At 42.7% G+C, this 5872-nt stretch overlaps 1 long non-coding RNA gene across 1 annotated transcript; it reads right to left on the bottom strand.

Annotated features, from left to right (window-relative positions):
• Positions 1-555: 555 nt before the first annotated feature.
• Positions 556-1742, bottom strand: LOC147303035 (uncharacterized). The gene is made up of 3 exons (XR_015127225.1): positions 1077-1742; positions 810-958; positions 556-673 (listed from the first exon to the last, which is right to left on the bottom strand). It is a non-coding gene; the product is annotated as an uncharacterized LOC147303035 (long non-coding RNA).
• Between the last annotated feature and the right edge of the window lie 4130 nt (positions 1743-5872).

Raw genomic sequence — 5872 nt, 5'->3', positions numbered from 1 at the left:
GTGATAACAGAGCTGTACGTTTTAATTTGTTTCCAAAACCCCGCAGTCAGGACATGCTATATTGTATTTAGATAGAAGCTAGCGAGCTAACTTCCTGCTAACTTTTAACTCCGTTAAATGTCATAAATTCCGTTTTCATGGATGCCTGGATGTTAAACTCAATTGTTACACCTGGTAGAGCAGAACGCTGATCATTTTATTAAAGATGAAAGACTTTAGGCAGTTTTTCAACTCTCAGTAATGCCACAGTGATCGTTTGATATATGGACCTGCAGCGGAGTTTAGGCCCAGACACGGCTAGTGACGTCAGACTGAACAATCGGATTATCCTACGTGTAACAAATCTGTTTAACAGTCATGTTTGTCAGAATGGATAGGTCAGTTGTAAGTAGCACATTTTCACAGATGTTTGTTTTGGACCCAAGAATTTGAAGAAGAAGTCCCTCCAGTATGTGATAGGATGACCTTTTGGCAACCACTCCAAGAAGAACTAAACAGAGTCTTGGTTGAAAAGTGTCAATACAACTTGGACCCAAATGCAAGACACAATACAAAGGCAAGAATAGCTTTCTGTACTTTACTGTGTATATACACAATATACAGTGACATGGTGTGACTGTAGGAGCCCTGGTTCGACTATGAGAGTGGCAGCAAGTCTCTGAGGTGATGGACACTGAAACAGAGGAGAGATCGGTTACTGATCTGAGTGAGAGGAACCAGAAGCAGAGTAACACTGGCAGGGTTAGTGGTTTACTTGAGTATGCGAGGAGCGTTTCTGAGTGAATGTCCAGATGCAAACAAATTCCAACCTGTTTTCCAGGTGCAACCAGAGCCGGTGGGCAGGAGGACAGGCAGGTAAAGACGGCATGAATCCAGAGAAGCGTGAGCAACCTTAAGCTGAGCTCAGCAGCTAACAGAAGAGAAGAGTAGTTCAGCGTGGCATGGACTCGTGGTGTGGCTGCTTGGAGAGAGAAGAGAACAAGGTCAGTACAAAGAACAAAGAATTATTATGTGGTCTAGTTACAACCATAAGATAACTGACAGGCTGGTGGAGACAAACTAGTGGTGATGCTGACCTTAAAATACAGCTCCTACTGATTGCTGGCATTGATGAACAGGTGGACGCCGCAGGACCAGGCTGGAGTGGAAAAACATCTTTTTTTCAGATACCACACAAGCCCTTGAAATGCTTGTTGAGACCAAGTCTTTTTGACCTAAAACTGGTTTAGTGACATGAAGAGGGCCAACAACATAGTAGAAGTTAGTTTTTAGTTTGACTCCACAAGACAATGTGTGGGCAGGGGGCCTGTGTATAAGGAGAATTCAAATCTCAACGTTAGAGTGTTCTGGCTCTAGATATGATTGAATACTGAGTACTGCCCAACATTACATTGGTCTGTTTTGTGCCCCCTGGCCTGGTGAGTGTCAGGGAGGAGTGTGATCCTAAATCCTGGCTATGCACCACCAAGTGCCATAGATAGAACATTTGTAATGTGCAGTGAGATAACCAGTAAATAAATACATAATAAACACAAAAAAATCTAACTGACGTGTCAATTTTTTAAACTTGTTTAAAAACATGGACTGAACTGTGATCCCCATGAACAATGAATTAGTTAACTATATGGCAAGTTAACTATAGCTATTATTTTTAAACACATTTAACTGTTCATATTCTCAGTCAAATTACTTTAAATTTTTTCAAATATGTATGAAAAAGCAAATAGAAATGCATACTTTCAGTTTTGTGCCACAGCTAGTCACCCAAAATTCCCTTTCAATAACATCCCAAGGATGGTGTATTGTACTGAGATATGGTAACTGTGGAGGGATGCATCCAGGTGAAGGAGAGAGGGCGCAGCAAGTCCGCAGCCCCGGTAAGCAGCAAATTCTGGGCGAGAGTTTTCTTTCCAAGCACGTGGAAACACTATTATTAATGGGACAATTAATGGTTTTTATAATAGGAGGAAATAATGCCTCCTTCTGAGTTTTGATAAATACTGTGTAAGAGGGTAATGTCATTTGTAATGGAAATTGTGTATTCTGTTTGAGTGTTTTTTATAATTTTTAATATTTACATGCTTATATTTTCAGAATTGTAAAACCTTATTGTGGAAGTAAGAGCCAAATTATGTGGATATTTTGCATCCAACTCATTGTGTAACATTTTATTCGGTGACATTTGATGGTTTGGGCCCCAGGAAGACTAGCAACCACTGTTGTGGAAGCTAATGGGGTTCCTTATAAATAAACAAATAAACAAACTTTATCCATTCCATGTTCTTCCATTTCCCTTGAGTACTTGACAGAACAAACTATCCTACGAACTTCTGAATTAGTCGTTTCTCTAAAAGTCAGAATAGGAGCATTAGTACAGAGGAGTCATTATAAAGCTGCACATGTGCAGTGTTGGGGGTTCTTAGTAACAGAAATGTGTTACACACTACTTGCTACTGTTCTTAAAAGTAATGCAATATGTCACCAAATGACTCGCTGAAGACAGTAAGGCAGTTTTTTCTGTCCTGAATGCAGTTTGCATGTTCCCAGTGCGCTCTCCACCTTTTACAAAAACACTTCATCAGATAACTGATGAACAAAACCTGAAAACATGAGCAACAAAATGATGTTAGCTTGTCTCCACCCTGTTGCTTCTCTGTTGGATAGAAATGCAGAAGCACACAGAGTAGTAATGAGTCGGTGATGATGGACCGGGCATTTCAACAGCAGACTGTGAATGTGACGTTACCAAATCTCCATGATAACACATAAGTGATGAATCTGGACATGTTGAATAACCTATTCATGATTTCACAGACCGGGGCATGAATTGAATTCCTGGAGCTTTTAAAGATGAAAATCAAAACACTGTCCCTGCTGAGTGGAAACTATTCTTTTGTGATTTTTCACTCAGAATTAGGCCAAGCGATGCACTGCACTCAGTCAAACATAGCTTTGAATATTCTGGTTTATAAAGAAGACATATTAATCATCAGGACGATTCATTGACTTGCCGTTGCCAAGTGAGCTAGGCGGTGGTGTCTGGATGTGTTCCTGGCCTGCAGGGTGATAAATCTCTGAATCCCTCTCCCAATCTCTTGTGTCACAGCCATCAGCCTGTGTTTAATGTTTCCCTTTGCTGGTGCCAAGAATCTGTCCCCCGTGGTGTTGAGTCCCACATCATCCTTAACAGCAAAGCGCTCACCAAGAGGCCGGGCAAAGGCCAAACATTTATTCTGTGTCAGGAAGTGAGGGAGTTAAGTGTGGTTAATGTGCCAACAAGCATGGCAGGACAGCTTAGTAGCATCTGGGAAAAGAAGGTGAAAGCTAATATGAAAATACATCAATAAAAGTAAGTGCTTTAAGGGATACGAGGGAATGAAAGGTCAGGCATGAAGCAGAAGGGAGATATTTGAGGCAAGCTTGGATGATTGTGCTCCTACTAGTGCCTGAAAATGATCTTTCTTTAGAGGTTCCCTTAAATATGGGAGACAAAACTTCACGTTCACATAAACAGATGACTTTGGGATGGAGTGGAGACACTCAATTGCATCCAGCTGTTGTGCTGATGGATGGGAAGCAACCATTTACTGAAAAAGTGGTTCTGGTGTGATGTGCACACACAATCATGTGCAGCATGGAAATGGTAGCTGGCTTTTGGCCTGTTATATTAGCAATAGGGAGTGGGAATGGAAAATTACAAACTGCACTTCTCTGAAGAAGTCTTTGCTCACGCAGACCAGGAAAGTGTTTTTGTGCATTCACATGTAATGCCAGAAGCATAATTTATTTTGCTTAGAGAGAGCTGTGAACAATGAAAAGCTGAGCTCAATTTCCACCACAGTTAGGAGGTGGCCTTAATAAAAATAACTCACCGCTGTCTTTGTGTGTGTTAAGCACATATTTAATGTGCAGTTTCATTCAAGTGCAGAAACCAACACTATTCATTATACCCTCAGGATTTCAGGTTTCCACCTGCAGTAAAAACAGGAAAAGTCCTTATGAATGCGCGTCACAAATCAACAGATAGTAACCGTTTCATCTTTTATCCTGTTGGGTCACAGTTTTCACTTGATTTTAAAAGCTTTGCACATTACAAAGTTCAAGCACATCATCGCCCAGCTCAATGAAAAGGAAACTTTTTTGTGGGGCAAATAATGTTGACACCAGTCATTTTGTGTTTTTATGAAATAATTCTGTTATTGTGTACAAAATATAAAAATAAGCTATCGGGAAATCCATCCATCCATCTTCATCCGCTTTATCCAAGGCCGGGTCGCAGGGGCAGCAGCAGAGGCCCAGACCTCCCTCTCTGGCCGAACTTCTCACCCTATCTCTAAGGGAGAGGCCAGCCACCCTTCGGAGGAAGCTCATTTCTGCCGCTTGTATCCGCGATCTCGTTCTTTCGGTCACTACCCACAGCTCGTGGCCATAGGTGAGGGTAGGGACGTAGATCAACCGGTAAATTGAGAGCTTCGCTTTTACTCTCAACTCTCTCTTCACCACGACGGACCGGTGCAGCGTCTGCATCACTGCAGCTGCAGCCCCAATCCGTCAGTCGATCTCCGGCTCCCTTCTCCCATCACTCGAGAACAAGACCCTGAGATACTTGAACTCCTCCACTTGGGGCAGGAACTCATCCCCGACCCGGAGTGGGCACTCCACCCTTTTCCGGCTGAGAACCATGGCCTCAGATTTGGAGGTGCTGATCCTCATTCCCGCTGCTTCACACTCGGCTGCGAACCGTTCCAGTGCGAGCTGGAGGCCCTCACCCGATGAAGCCAACAGAACCACATCATCCGCAAAAATCAGAGATGAGATTCTGAGGCCACCAAAGTGAAATCCTGTCCATAAAAATTATGAACAGAACCGGAGACAAAGGGCAGCCCTGGCGGAGCCCATCACCCACCGGGAACGAGTCCGACTTATTGCCAGCAATGCGAACCAAGCTCTTGCAACGGTTGTATAGGGATCGAATGGCCCGTAGCAATGGGCCAGACACGCCATACTCCCGTAGCACCTCCCACAGGACACCCCGAGGGACACGGTCGAATCGGGAAATCCTCTAGTTGAAAATCCTGTTTAAAAAAAGCATTTGGGACAATTGTGTTGGTGACAGCTTTTGTTATAATATCAATAATATTTATATGAATATGGGATATGTTACATGTTTGCATAGACTTTTGTGGAATATGGAGAGACTCCTGGCAACGGAGTGAGCAAAGTGAGACTCATATTTTAGGGTTTATGGAGATGAGTGTGAACACCCAAACAATCCCTGTCAGTGATGGAGAAGCTTTGATGAAAAAATTTGGTAAAAAGTTCACCAGCATGAAGGAAATGGGGGACCCCAGCACGCCTGCTTAAAGAAAAGTAACCCTCTACTGCATGACCTTTTCATTTTTGGGGAAAAAAAATATTTCTCCCTATTTTGGGGGAGCTTTAGGGTTCCTAATAATATATCAATCATAATATTTGACCCCCCCAAAACAGATATTGGTTTGTTGCTTCAAGGCAACACTGTGCGACAAGAGTAGTAAAACACCAAGTTATTCTATAATAAGTTGTATTAGTACAACAAGGATGAACAAATAAACAACAAAAAACAATGTAAACATTTCACAGAACAATAAAACACCAACATTTGACCATAACCCCATGCACGCACACACACACACACACGCACACACACACGCACACACGCACACACACGCACACACACACGCGTTGTGTTTCCATCACTTTTGGAGACATTACATTAACTTACTTTCATTTCCTGGAGACTTATCCTCACCCTACCCATCATAGGTCCCTGCCTGAACCTCACCCTGACCCTGACTCAAGCCTTCACCCTAAAATTGAATGAATTACTCTG

This window comes from Aulonocara sp. 'chitande type north' Nkhata Bay, linkage group LG23 (assembly GCF_057382095.1).
Source record: "Aulonocara sp. 'chitande type north' Nkhata Bay isolate Kocher_YH1m ecotype deep benthic linkage group LG23, A_spYH_male_GT1.1, whole genome shotgun sequence".
NCBI lineage: Eukaryota > Metazoa > Chordata > Actinopteri > Cichliformes > Cichlidae > Aulonocara > Aulonocara sp. 'chitande type north' Nkhata Bay.
The sequence above is the reverse complement of the archived record's forward strand: the minus strand, read 5'-3'. Positions and strand labels throughout refer to the sequence as shown.